Source organism: Leuciscus leuciscus (assembly GCF_965113295.1).
Source record: "Leuciscus leuciscus genome assembly, chromosome: 3".
Classification (NCBI taxonomy): domain Eukaryota; kingdom Metazoa; phylum Chordata; class Actinopteri; order Cypriniformes; family Leuciscidae; genus Leuciscus; species Leuciscus leuciscus.
This window is the reverse complement of record NC_138727.1, coordinates 27308555-27323806: the sequence shown is the minus strand read 5'-3', so window position 1 is coordinate 27323806 and position 15252 is coordinate 27308555. Positions and strand designations below refer to the sequence as shown.

Here is a 15252-nt window from a genome sequence, read left to right as displayed (position 1 = left end):
CGTGGGTTTCTGTTTATGAATGAATAAACAGCAGAGATGCGCGCTGTTTACCACAGCTGGCAAAGACAGTTTAAATTTAAATCGCGTGTGTGAATGAATGATGATGTTTTAGCAAACTGCATTGCTATACTGAGATAAGTAAACATCGACTGAATGTTGAAATAAAATGTAGGCTATTTGTATAAGCAACGTATTAAACTGCAAATTAACAATATGCCCTAATATTTCATGAAAACAACGTTACAGTCAGACGAAATATGAAAGACAACATTTTGTTGACTAGATTTGGGTACAGTTTTTACTGTAGAATATACTGCCACATCAAATAAGCTTTTGTTTAGCAATTTCTATATATAAAATACTATTTTTTTCAAAAATAAAGTCATCAACTAAGATGTTAGCTGTTCCAATGTTGGTTATATTCAAACTAATGAATACATAGATAAAATGTAGGCCTATAATCATTTTTTTTACAAAGAAAGAGTACACTTGAAATATTGTTGAAATTGTAATTATTGTTGTAGCCTAATTGTAACCGTTTTAATAAAATAGCAAAACATATTTTCAAGATAGATGTAAGCAAAATCTTAAATGGTCAATATAAGTCTTCTTCTAAATATATCTTTTGTCCTTGCATTGTGGCTCAGTCAGTGTCACACCTGAGTGAATGGCTCATCATTATGCAGAGTGGGTGTATTCTAAGGTGTAAACCACTCCTCGTTCACGCCCCCTCGCATATTGGCTTTCCAAGCAAAACCTGTTTTACATCAATTTAAATCAATGTATGGTTTTATGTGAACGATAAAGCAAGACTATTTTCACATAATTTTGAAGAAAAAACTATAGGCGACGACATCCAATAGTCAAAAGTCTTATTGCCACATATTTAGTATGTGTTTTGTGGCCTTATTTCAAAAACTTTAATTTTTAGTTTTTTCGATAACCACGCATAAACATTATTCTCTCAAAAAGGAAAACATGTACATACATGTGGCTCACATATTATTGTAGTCCTGTTTGTGCTATATAGAGTGAATTTACACCTTTGCCATTAATATGTTTATAAGCAACTGAAAAAAGCACAAATGTCAGAGCATGTCAGAACACCCCCAGGGCCCAAAAAAACGCTCAGACTCCAGAGGGTTAATAAACAAGTGTTTTCTGTGTCAGTGTCGGCTGCAAAGATGAAGTTGACGATGCTGACTCGTACAGATTACTAAAAAATATTTTGCCTCCTAAAAGTTAAACGATTTTTTGTCTGTTACTCATCAGTGTTTAAGAAAGTGTGTCTTAACCCTCTGGGGACCAAAAACGCGCCCGCGCGTTTTGCTCGTTTTTTTTTTTAGCAATGAAAAATAAACACAAAATGCTCTGTTAATTTTGATCTTTCATTTTCGTGTAATACATCAATCGATCCTGTTCAGTTTCTATTTTTTTTCTGTATACTCACAATACAAATAAAGTGTTTTGCTTTTTGACAAATAAAGAAAAACTAACATGATGCTATTTCTGCCTTCTCTCTGTCAGTAAACTCCCATTTGAAACGCGTTCGAAAATTATCTATAACTCCGCGAAAATTCAGTCAAACAGGCAAACAGACCCACGGGCATAAAGCTTGAGATCGCAGCTTTTAAATGAAGTAATTTATATAAAAAACAAATATTATCAGCTTCTGTAATCTGTATAAAAAGAGAGCGACTCCAGTCGAGCTCATTAGGAGCCATTCAAAAGTAATTTGACCACGCCCCGGAGAGCGCGTGCTATTCAAACGCAAATTCTGAGAACCATTTCAGTCTGTGAAACGCCCCCACATCAGCTGTAAACAAAGAGGCATAATATAGCCTACCTTATGGAGAAAATTTTCCGTGCTGATATGAGGAGCAGATCCCGCTGAGGAGTGAGGTAGGCTAAGTTATCCTTTCTCAAGTGTTAATGTGGAATAACGTTATGGAATAACGTTGTAGGCTTATGTAAACAAAAAGATGAATCGCGTTTCTATAATATGAATAGCGTTTCTGTGAGATGAATGAAGGGTACATATTTGTAAAGACTGTTTAGCCTAAATATGAATCGCGCGTCTGTGTGTGAAAGAATAAACTGCTTTTACAGTTACAGTTACTGCGTTACAGTCAGGCGAAGTATGAAAGACAACATTTTGTTGACTAGATTTGGGTACAGTTTTTACTGTAGAATATACTGTCACATCAAATAAGCTTTTCTGCTCATATATATAAAATTCTATTTTGTCAAAAATAAAGTCATAGACTAAGATGTTCCAATGTTGGCTATATTCAAACTAATGAATACATATGATAAAATGTAGGCCTATAATCTTTTTTTTTTTTTTTTACAAAGAAAGAGTACTTTTTTTGCAGAAATATTGCTGAAATTGTAATTATTGTTGTAATTGTAACCTTTTTAATAAAATAGCAAAACATATTTACAAGATAGATGTAAGCAAAATCTTAAATGGTCAATATAAGTCTTCTTCTAAATATATAGGCTATTTTGTCCTTGCATTGTGGCTCAGTCAGTGTCACACCTGAATGAATGGCTAATTATGCAGAGTCATTATGCAGAGTGGGTGGGACTGGGTAATCTAAGGTGTAAACTACTCCTCCCCCTCGCATATTGGCTTTCCAAGCAAAACCTGTTTTACACCATTTAAATCAATGTATTTTTTTTTTGTGAACGATAAAGCAAGACTATTTTCACATAATTTTGAAGCTAGAACTCCAAGAGAAAACATCCATTAGTCAAAAGTCTTGTGGGCACATATTTTGTATGAGTTTTGTGGTCTTATTTCAGCAACTTTCATTTTTATTTTTTTAAATAACCACGCATAAACATTATTCTCTTAAAAATACAAACATCTACATACACTTGAAATATTGTTGAAATTGTAATTATTGTTGTAGCCTAATTGTAACCGTTTTAATAAAATAGCAAAACATATTTTCAAGATAGATGTAAGCAAAATCTTAAATGGTCAATATAAGTCTTCTTCTAAATATATCTTTTGTCCTTGCATTGTGGCTCAGTCAGTGTCACACCTGAGTGAATGGCTCATCATTATGCAGAGTGGGTGTATTCTAAGGTGTAAACCACTCCTCGTTCACGCCCCCTCGCATATTGGCTTTCCAAGCAAAACCTGTTTTACATCAATTTAAATCAATGTATGGTTTTATGTGAACGATAAAGCAAGACTATTTTCACATAATTTTGAAGAAAAAACTATAGGCGACGACATCCAATAGTCAAAAGTCTTATTGCCACATATTTAGTATGTGTTTTGTGGCCTTATTTCAAAAACTTTAATTTTTAGTTTTTTCGATAACCACGCATAAACATTATTCTCTCAAAAAGGAAAACATGTACATACATGTGGCTCACATATTATTGTAGTCCTGTTTGTGCTATATAGAGTGAATTTACACCTTTGCCATTAATATGTTTATAAGCAACTGAAAAAAGCACAAATGTCAGAGCATGTCAGAACACCCCCAGGGCCCAAAAAAACGCTCAGACTCCAGAGGGTTAATAAACAAGTGTTTTCTGTGTCAGTGTCGGCTGCAAAGATGAAGTTGACGATGCTGACTCGTACAGATTACTAAAAAATATTTTGCCTCCTAAAAGTTAAACGATTTTTTGTCTGTTACTCATCAGTGTTTAAGAAAGTGTGTCTTAACCCTCTGGGGACCAAAAACGCGCCCGCGCGTTTTGCTCGTTATTTTTTTTAGCAATGAAAAATAAACACAAAATGCTCTGTTAATTTTGATCTTTCATTTTCGTGTAATACATCAATCGATCCTGTTCAGTTTCTATTTTTTTTCTGTATACTCACAATACAAATAAAGTGTTTTGCTTTTTGACAAATAAAGAAAAACTAACATGATGCTATTTCTGCCTTCTCTCTGTCAGTAAACTCCCATTTGAAACGCGTTCGAAAATTATCTATAACTCCGCGAAAATTCTGTCAAACAGGCAAACAGACCCACGGGCATAAAGCTTGAGATCGCAGCTTTTAAATGAAGTAATTTATATAAAAAACAAATATTATCAGCTTCTGTAATCTGTATAAAAAGAGAGCGACTCCAGTCGAGCTCATTAGGAGCCATTCAAAAGTAATTTGACCACGCCCCGGAGAGCGCGTGCTATTCAAACGCAAATTCTGAGAACCATTTCAGTCTGTGAAACGCCCCCACATCAGCTGTAAACAAAGAGGCATAATATAGCCTACCTTATGGAGAAAATTTTCCGTGCTGATATGAGGAGCAGATCCCGCTGAGGAGTGAGGTAGGCTAAGTTATCCTTTCTCAAGTGTTAATGTGGAATAACGTTATGGAATAACGTTGTAGGCTTATGTAAACAAAAAGATGAATCGCGTTTCTATAATATGAATAGCGTTTCTGTGAGATGAATGAAGGGTACATATTTGTAAAGACTGTTTAGCCTAAATATGAATCGCGCGTCTGTGTGTGAAAGAATAAACTGCTTTTACAGTTACAGTTACTGCGTTACAGTCAGGCGAAGTATGAAAGACAACATTTTGTTGACTAGATTTGGGTACAGTTTTTACTGTAGAATATACTGTCACATCAAATAAGCTTTTCTGCTCATATATATAAAATACTATTTTGTCAAAAATAAAGTCATAGACTAAGATGTTCCAATGTTGGCTATATTCAAACTAATGAATACATATGATAAAATGTAGGCCTATAATCTTTTTTTTTTTTTTTTACAAAGAAAGAGTACTTTTTTTGCAGAAATATTGCTGAAATTGTAATTATTGTTGTAATTGTAACCTTTTTAATAAAATAGCAAAACATATTTACAAGATAGATGTAAGCAAAATCTTAAATGGTCAATATAAGTCTTCTTCTAAATATATAGGCTATTTTGTCCTTGCATTGTGGCTCAGTCAGTGTCACACCTGAATGAATGGCTAATTATGCAGAGTCATTATGCAGAGTGGGTGGGACTGGGTAATCTAAGGTGTAAACTACTCCTCCCCCTCGCATATTGGCTTTCCAAGCAAAACCTGTTTTACACCATTTAAATCAATGTATTTTTTTTTTGTGAACGATAAAGCAAGACTATTTTCACATAATTTTGAAGCTAGAACTCCAAGAGAAAACATCCATTAGTCAAAAGTCTTGTGGGCACATATTTTGTATGAGTTTTGTGGTCTTATTTCAGCAACTTTCATTTTTATTTTTTTAAATAACCACGCATAAACATTATTCTCTTAAAAATACAAACATCTACATACATGTTGCTCGCATATTATGGTAGGCCTGTTTGTGCTATATAGAGTGAATTTACACCTTTGCCATTAACATGTTTATAAATAACTGAAAAAAGCACAAATGTCAGAGCATGTCAGAACATCTCAAGGGCCCCAAAAACAGCTTGGTCCCCAGAGGGTTAACCTGTTGAGCTTCACCAGTGCGCGGACGCACTGAAGAGTTTTTTTTTTTTTTTTTTTTCATTTAGTTCAAAGTTACTATCAGATTTAACACTAGAAGTGCCAGAATTCCATAACTACTAGAACTGCCGCAAGCGGTCATTTTGACCGCTAGATTACGAACTCTATATCAGGCATGAAAACTTCTCACCTTTCGGCGTTTCACGTTTTAAAACCAAAATGGGTCACCTACGTGATTTGTGCAGATCCGATGAGAAAATATTTATATTTATATGGGGGGATATATTGTTTTCAAAGTCTTTAACACCGCGAGTCTGATGATCACACTGCCGAACAAAGAACCGCACGTCGGAAAGCAAGCCTGAGGTAAGTTAGCTTACAATGTTAACTGTCTTGTCAGATACAGACAGCGATGTTGCCAATGTCATTATTTTTAATTTTGACATAGAAGTGGGCGGGATAATATCGCGAGCGGGCGCGGGCGCCGTGAGCGCTGAGCGAGCAGGAACGATCAGGCTAGTGAGTTGTCGTCGAAAAAGATGGTTAATGCAAAAAAGCTGTCGGGGGCTAAACATAGAAAAAGAAAGAGAGAAAAGGAGATGGCATGTCAATTGATGCAACAGCAGCTAAATAAGTGGATGGTGAAAGGCTACAGGTAGGATTTTGTTTTGTGTGATGTCCAGCCAGGCATGTAGGCTAATGCCATCGGGACTACCGGGAGATTCCCGGTGGGCCGACGTGCTTTTTGGCCCGATACATCTCACACTTTTTTGTTTCGTTTTTTGTCTTAACGGCCCATAAAACTCGTACATCGGCGGCCCATTCGTTTTGTTTTGCTTAATTGGCGGAGCTGGGTTAGTGCGTAATTAGTGTGTAATGCATTGGTCAATAAAAAGTCAGCGTTCGTTTTTTTTTTCTGACACCCCATGAAACACGTAGATCAGCGGCCCATTTGGTTCTTTTCTTGATTGACACTGGGCTAACCCAATCACACCTTTAATGTGAAGTATAGAAATATACTCTTTCAAGTATAGAAATTAGTACAAAACTAATTATGAAAGTTTCCTTTATTTTTCAGTGCATTTGTTTTACAATATATGGCTATTACTATCATGGGATTAATATTGTAACTATTATTATGTAGTAGTAATGTAGACAGACACTGTAACTAAAATAATTTTTCTTTGTTTAATTTGCACCAGATTGATGAATTTAACATTTAAAAAGCACTATATATATATATATATATATATATATATATATATAAGTTGATTGGATTGGATTTTTTGCTGCCGCATCCTTCTCACCTTTTTTACCCCTGACCTGTTTTCATGCCTGCTATATCTTTAATGATACATACCCAATTGAGAGATTAATGCACCACTGTTCGATCGCGCCCGCGCCCGCCACACACACACACACACACACACACACACACACACACACACACACACACACACACACACACACACACACACACACACACACACCATATTACAGCATTGCAGTCTTGACATTGCAGCCTGTTCATTATAGCCATAATAAAATAGTCAACCTAACATATACAAATTCCACTGCTCTGTTTATATAGTCAGTATAGCCTCATACAATTCGTACCATTTTGCACGTGTGAAGAGGATGATTTTTTCCGTCGATACTGGAACGTGAGTGAAGTACAAAGCCTATAATAAAGTAGTTTAGTTTAAAATAGTTTACCATCCAAATACATCGCAAATGTTGAAACATTTTGATTCTAATTAGAAAATTACGTGAGCCTAACGCCGCTTACTTTCACTTTCGCTTATAAATTATTTCATTTTGGCTTGTTTATAGTTCTTTTTTCATTCTTGTTCTGTTCTGAATATCATTACATTTAAATTATTTGTTGTTGAATATGTTTTGTGTATTTTTACCACATTTTATTGTTGTGTATATTGGTATAGCCTATAATAATACCGCGAAATTCAGTGCGGTCAATATGACCGTCTATGGCCGAAATAGGAAAATATGTTCATTTGTTTTTTTTGCCTTATGTGCAATTTATATGAAAAACATTTTAAATGAAAATACAGACACTTTTGGGAAAAGTCAGGTACCGGCAGGATTTTATTTATTTTTTCAACAAAGTTATTGCAGATATAAAATTCAAAACGGTCAAAATGACCGCCATGGCACTTCTAGTGTTAATGTTATACCTTGACAAACTATACATCATTAAAAATATATAAGACTCAAGTTTCAGTATATGACCACTATTGTATTCTGAGAAACTTATAGTGACAGTTATTTCTTAATTTGTGTCAGGAGTTATGAAATAAAAAAATTAGTCGATACCTTTAATATGAATTATGACCGTCATCCGCTCCCATTCAGAAAAAAACTCCTGTGCTGTCGTCATGACAGCGCTTGACAACACAACGTCCCTCAGGGCTTTTAGCTCAAAAATGTGCAGATTTGGAGAAATATTGATATATTCTCATAGGTTTACATCAGATTTCTATAGACAGGAATAATATTTATTGAATTTATACCCAAATGCGTCGATGTAATCATTATGAGCGCTTGATACTGTGATGTACTGTGTTTTCAATCCATTCCAGCAGCATGAGGGCGCCCTATGCACAGTATTAGTCCATATATAGAACAGATGAAGAAGTGCCATAATCATGTGACATACCAGGAAGCCCCGAACACATACATAGGCCCTGTCCCAAATGGCGCACTTCATGCGGACTTTCGGTCTCGTGGACTTGAATTGCGCGTGCTCGCTGAGTCTACGAGTCCGTAGGCCGTCCCATTCAGCATTTTACCGCTCTGAAGTGTGCTCAGCAGCGCCCCCTTTGTACCCTTGAAGCGGTCTTCCACGAAGCCCGCATAGATGCAGGCTCCACGCACTTTAACTACCCAGGAATCCTTGCGAAAGGCCAATCAGACAACAGATGGGAGGAGATTTCACTCACGGATAATTGTTGACATGGCTGTGAAGAAAATATTACTGTTTTTATGACCTAAATGTACATTTTACCAGTTGTTACCTACAGTTTATACAAACATTATGGTCATCGACCAGTGGTTGATGTCTCAAACATAATAATAGCGTGTTTAATAATACGATCGCATTATGATTCATTAAATAAATAGAACCGAATGGCAGGGCTTTACTGAGTCATATGTAAACATAGTATGAATATTGAAACCTGTAAATTGAAAAAAATATGTTTAAATTATGTTTTAAAATTGTAATCTTAGTTCAAATGGAACATTATGTATTATTATGTACAACTGTATACATCATTTAAATAAGCATGATTTATCTATTGTCTAATGCCCAGGTGATATGCATAATATCAAAATATAGAACTGTAAAATTAGGCTGTGTAGTGGACATGCAGATAAGACGTCGGAGCGCAAAAATGTGATTTCTCATGTCCAACAACAACCAGACCGTTATTTCCGGCATGCCGATCGAGTCTGTCCCAAAAATACCTCTCAATGCGCCCTCGTGGACTCGCGCCAAGGGCCCTATAGGTCTGCACTACATGACGTCACCAAAGTGTGGACTCTGAGGAAGTCCACAAGTCCGGAGTGTGCCATTTGGGACAGGGCCATAGCTAACAGAGATCGTTGTTACATGCAGATAAAGACGTTTTGAAGACAATAAACATGATTGAAATGATATTTGATTTACCTGTGTTCTTCGAGCCATGTCAAGTATTTTCATAATAATAGATTATATTTATAATGTAATGTTAATCGATATAGACTTTATCATTGTGCAGAATACTCGTAAATAATATATTTTCTGTCTGATTTTTTTATCTGAAGCCAAATTAGATCACAGAAGATTATTTAAAACACTTGACTTCCGTTATAAAGTAAGTTTGGAGCACAAACATGGTTTTAATCTCATAAATTGTCGTGTATTGATGGTGTGCTAAGCTAACATGCTAGCTAGCTTTAGGTTCACCTGCCACCTAGCTGTTATTCTTTTATGATTTTTTTCTAAATAGGAATGCTTACTGAAATGTTTCTTTATTCAAGAAGGGCATTTGATACAGTTTCAAATGTGAAGTGAGAACTTTGATAAAATAAATTAGGGATTGAAACTTTTTGAATAGCCTGTGAATAGCCAGTCGTTAGTAACTATAATGCAGACAAAAGAAATGCATATTTAGAGCCATAACCAGGCTGGAGAGGTGTGAATGTGTGCAGGAGAGACTGACTCTGAATGGGGCTCGTTTGCACCACAAAACAATAGAGACAATAGACTGAATGGATGCTTGGAAGATGAAGATTAGAAGATCAGTTGCATTTTAGAGTCTAATCAAAATAAAGTCATATGACATGATCTTGAAAAACATTTAACTAAATACAGAGTTTTAGACTTATCATCTTCAGATTTTAAACATAACATGGTCAGACATATGGCTTTAGCTGCAGTGCATTTCTAGATTGATACAGTGCCAACTTCAATTTTATTTTCATGAAGATGTTTCATAAAAATAAATTTCTAATAACTTTACAAAACTTTGAAGCTATTTATAACAATTTTTTTCATTATGACAATAATTAATTCTACATTTACAATAAACTGCCAGCTGTCAGCTTTCAAATGAGATCATACTTGTGCTTTTAATACAAAGGGTTCTTGAACTGTATCTGTTTCAGTTTTGGTATGTCATTTCTGGGGATTTTTCAAAAGTGGGGTTGCAGCTTAACAGGTTAATAAAAGAGTCCAGACATTAGAAAAATATCAGTCTACACATGCGTTTTATATTTAATATGACTCATAAACTCTTGAAACTTTGCACACAGGTCAGAACCCGCGGCCATCAGGGCCGGGCTGAAGCTGGTACCCGGGCATGGCACCCCCTCAACAGCGCTCTTAGCCCCATGCTAAGAGTCTTAAAAGCATCCAAAAAGAATATTCAAGTTTGATGCGTTGCCAGAGCAACAGTATCTAAGATATCAATAATCCTTTCGCAGGTCTACATCTGCCGTGTGTCTACATTATACACATAAAGTTTTAAGCAAATCGGGTAAAAATAAGAGGGTGATTTCAAAGCATTTTGAAAGTGACACACTTCCTGCTGCCAGTTGGTGGCGCTATAACTTTGACTCACAATAGTCACATCCTTGTGATCGGCCTCTTACAACAAACACACTGCTGAAGTTTAATCAAGATCAGTTAATGTATGCAGAAGTTATAACACACTTCCTGTTTCCATTATTCACCATAAATTCGTTTTCTCGCCACGGCCAAACCGTTCGAGATATCAAAAATCCCCTGGCAATTTTTCATCCTCAATGTCTTGACTTCATGCACATGCGAGTTTGGTGGCGATTGGGTGAATTCCCTAGAAGAAGTGTTTCAAATTCCTGAGCATGCGTTTCCTCCCTGCCACGCCCGTGTCCCAGCTTCAGCCCGGCCCTAATGGCCGCGGGTTCTGACCCGTGTGCAAAGTTTCAAGAGTTTTTGAGCACGTTAACCCTCTGGGGTCTGAGCTGTTTTCTGGCCCTGGAGGTGTTCTGACATGCTCTGACATTTGTGCTTATTTCTGTTACTTGTGACATTTACATAGCTAAAGTCTGATTACACTGTATTGAGCACAAACTCTGCTACAATAATATATCAGCAGCATGTATGTAAAAGTTTGTAGTTTTGAGATAATGACATTTATGCGTGGTTTGTGAAAATACCAAAAAAAAATTGTCACTGAAATAAGGCCATGAAACCCATACTGATTATTTCTTCACAAGACCTTTGAAAATTGTATCACTTAGCCTAGAATATTCGCTTCAAAACTATGTGAAAATCATCCTGACTGCTCATTCAGATAAGACAATATATTGATTTGAAATTTGTAAGACGTGTTTTCTGTAAGAAAGCTTTATGCGAAGAGGCGTGAACATCATGAATATTTAGTTTATTTCACACCTGAGAACGACAAAGACCCTCCCCTAACGGCCCTATTAGGAACTATCAGGCCCTATCATTCTGAGCAACCTTGCACAAAGAATGAGGAGATTTTAAAAAGAATGGCTTTTAGATTGTTTGGATTAATTTACAACACAACATAATCCAAAGATACACAACAAATGACAAAAAACACATTATTGAAAACAATGATCCAAAGACAGAAACCTTTGTGCCATTCCTAAAAACATTGTACATACCTTTCATTTCCAAGGTGTTTGATTTTCACTTTACCATGTTCATATACAGAGACTCATGTGAATGTTGAAGTCAGCAGGACTCATCCGTGGGGCATCTGGTCCCTGTAAAAAAATGAAACAAAAAAAACCCTGTGAACATACTGATATCAAGAGAAACTACTGTATAGGGCTGCACGATTTGGGGAATAGATTTTAGATTTTTCTGGTTAAAATGGCTTTTTAAAATTCACAGAATACACACACAAATGTTTCCAACAATGTATAATGATGCTGCATAAAATAATAATAACAATAGCCTATAGCAGCCTATAAATATTCCAAAAGTTTCAGTAACAACTACGTTAGAGAAAAATATATTGATTATCATATGTTACTTCAAATGTTTCCATTCGTTATGATAATATGATATGAAATGAGATTATAGTAAAAACATGAAGCCTTTGTTTGGTGCGTTTTGCTTTTCAAACCCACAGCGCGCTCCAAAATATGATACATTCAAACGCACGGCGTGCTCCAAAATATGAAACATTATGGTTTAGGGCTGTCAAAATTGCTCAAAAATGACGTTCGAATATTCCCTCTAAAAAACACACGAATATTCGAACTATTCGAACATCTGGTTGCGCATTTTTTCAATGACGCGCATTACGTCAATAACAGGACAAATTAATACAAAGAGACATACATAACTTGTATAGGTAGTTAATTTAAGTTTAAACATATTTGACAATGTATTACCAACACAAAACCAAGTAAATAAACTAATGGCCAAGACCGCAGACCTCAGTCTCGCTCACTCGCAGGCACTCTCTCTCTCTCTCGCGCCCTCGCGCTCACGCTCTCTCTGCTCATAACGGTAAAATGAACAACAATAAGCACATGTTGAGTGCTGATCAAGAGTTTTGTGCAAGCAATTTAAGGTCGCGACTCTTGCCCCAAATATAGCAGGCTTCATTCATTCACTGATTGAAACAAATGTATTAACATTAATTGACGTTTTACAGTATAGAACCGACATTGAACGCTCCGAGCGAGCTGTGGTAAACATGGAACTTTTCTGTTTAACTTTAAATAAAATGAGGCACACAATTCCGAGAAATGTGACAACAAAGAACTTTTACCCTGAGGTTCATAAAAAATAAAGTGCTATTAAAAAAGAAAAAGGCTACTTACATTATTGGTGCTTGTATTAAAAAAGGAAAAACTGACTGCAATTTATTCCATTGTCTTTTAGTGCACTGTCAACTTTCAGCAGTGACGCTGTGCTAGACAGTGCGACTCGTGTGACCTGTCCCTCAAGTCTTGTTTATACTCGACGCGTCCGCACGAGCGCGAATCGTGCGGAATTCTATTGTTTCAAAGAATAGTACAACGGCGAGCGCGTCGAGTATAAACGCCTCGTCCGTTTGGGGGAGGTGCGCGCGCAGTCTGCGGAGACTCGCGCTGCGGAGACAGGCGAAAGTATAAACAAGGCTTCAGGCAGCGCGCGCGCCCACTCGCAAAGCAGACAGCCGCGCCTCTGCTTCCGCGGGCGTGTTTTTCCATATTCGAAATTCACATTCGAATATTAATTTTCACGTTCGAATTTCTGTTTTTTAAAACTATTCGAATATATTTTCGAATTAAGAATATTCGTTGACAGCCCTATTATGGTTACCATATTATACATATCTACATTTGAGCAGATATCCACAAACACAGTATAGTAACCACAGGTCTAAATATTATAATATTCACCTTATATCTAGCAACAGTTCAACTGCAATGTGAAGTTTATGCAACAATAACATAAACTAATAATTAAGAATTTCTTACCTTACATCTTTCTTGTCTTCAAATCGCGTTCTTCTTCTTCTGAGGTAAATCCAATGTAAGCTCACGGCGTGTCTTCCAAACTCGACGAAAAGCAGAGACTTGTGAAGTTTTTTGGTGCTTTGTTTTTGAGGTAACGAGCGTTCATGTGAGGTGTGGACGTTTCTCTTTTCTCGCCATAAATTCGTGTCCTCGCCACGGCCAAAGTGTTCGAGATATCAAAAATCCGTCCGCAATTTAGCATCTTCAATGTCTTGACTTCATGCACACCGAGTTTGGTGGCGATTGGATTAATTCTCTAGGAGGAGTGTTTAAAATTCCACAGCAAGCGTTCTCCAAACAACCCATAATAGCCGACTTCCTTTTGGGCTGGCGCAAAACTTAGAGCACGAAAGTTGTTCGGCCCGATGAGATCTATATGTGTGCTGAGTTTCATATTAATTCATGCAAGCTAGTTTGATCTATGGACCAAGTTTTCGGACCCCATTCCAGGGGGCGCTGTTGAGCCCCCCTGCCACGCCCGGGTACCAGCTTCAGCCAGGCCCTGATGGCCGCAGGTTCTGACCTGTGTGCAAAGTTTCATGAGTTTTCAAGCACGTTAAGGGCCCCAAAAGCCCCTGAAACCTTGATTAACAATTATAAAAGTAGTCTCTCCTAACAGACAAATCCCCCACACACACACAGAGACAGAGAAAGAGAGAAAAAATTCTCCAAAAAAACCCACTTCAAACCAAAATATCTGACTTCCTGTTGGTCGGAGCTAATAACTGTAAATTAGAAAATGTTCGACTCAATGAGACCAATATGCGTACTGATTTTTTTGACTGTACATAAAACTAACCCCCCCACTTTTGTTAAAAGCATTTAGAAAGTGACAAACTTCCTGCTGCCAGTTGGTGGCGCTATAACTTTGACTCACAATAGTCACATCCATGTGATCGGCCTCTTACAACGAACACACTGCTGAAGTTTCATCAAGATCAGTTAATGTATGCAGAAGTTATAACACACTTCCTGTGTCCCATTATTCGCCACAAATTCGTTTCCTCGCCACGGCCAAACCGTTCGAGATATCAAAAATCCGTTCGCAAGAATTCATCCTCAATGTCTTGACTTCATGCTGACCGAGTTTGGTGGCAATCCGATCAATTCCCAAGGAGAAGTATATCGAAATCCAGGGGCATGCGTTTCCAAACAACCCATAATAGCCGACTACCTGTTGGGCTGGCGTAAAACTTAGAGCACGAAAGTGGTTCAAGCCGATGAGATCTATATGTGTACCGAGTTTCATATTATTACATGCAAAGCGTGTTTGATTTATGGACAAGTGTTCGAATCCCATTCCAGGGGGCGCTGTCGAGCCCCCCTGCCACGCCCGGGTACCAGCTTCAGCCCGGCCCTAATGGCTGCGGGTTCTGACCTGTGTGCAAAGTTTCAAGAGTTTCCGAGCATGTTAAGGGCCCCAAAAGCCCCTGAAACCATGAAAACCAATAATTAAAAGTATTCTCACTCAAAGAAAAATCTCTCCCCCCCCTCTCCCTCTCCCTCTCACAGAGAGAGAGAAAATTCTTCGAAACATCCACATTCAAACCAAAATATCTGACTTTCTGTTTGTCGAAGGTAATGAATGTAAATTAGAAAGTTGTCCGGCTCGACGAGAACAATATACATACTGAGTTTTATCATTGTAGATAAAAGTATAGACTTAACGCCCCCTCTTTTGTCAAAAGGTGGCGCTACTGAGCCCCTGCACCACGCCCGTTTCTGAAACTTTGCACATGTCTACTGGCTAATAAATGTGATGTGTCTGTCGAGTTTCATGCAATTTCAAG

At 37.2% G+C, this 15252-nt stretch overlaps 1 protein-coding gene across 2 annotated transcripts in view; it reads left to right on the top strand.

Moving 5' to 3' along the window:
* The window catches only part of lonrf2 (LON peptidase N-terminal domain and ring finger 2), a 169208-nt gene that overhangs the window by 35372 nt on the left and 118584 nt on the right, over window positions 1–15252 (top strand). The window lies entirely within an intron of this gene.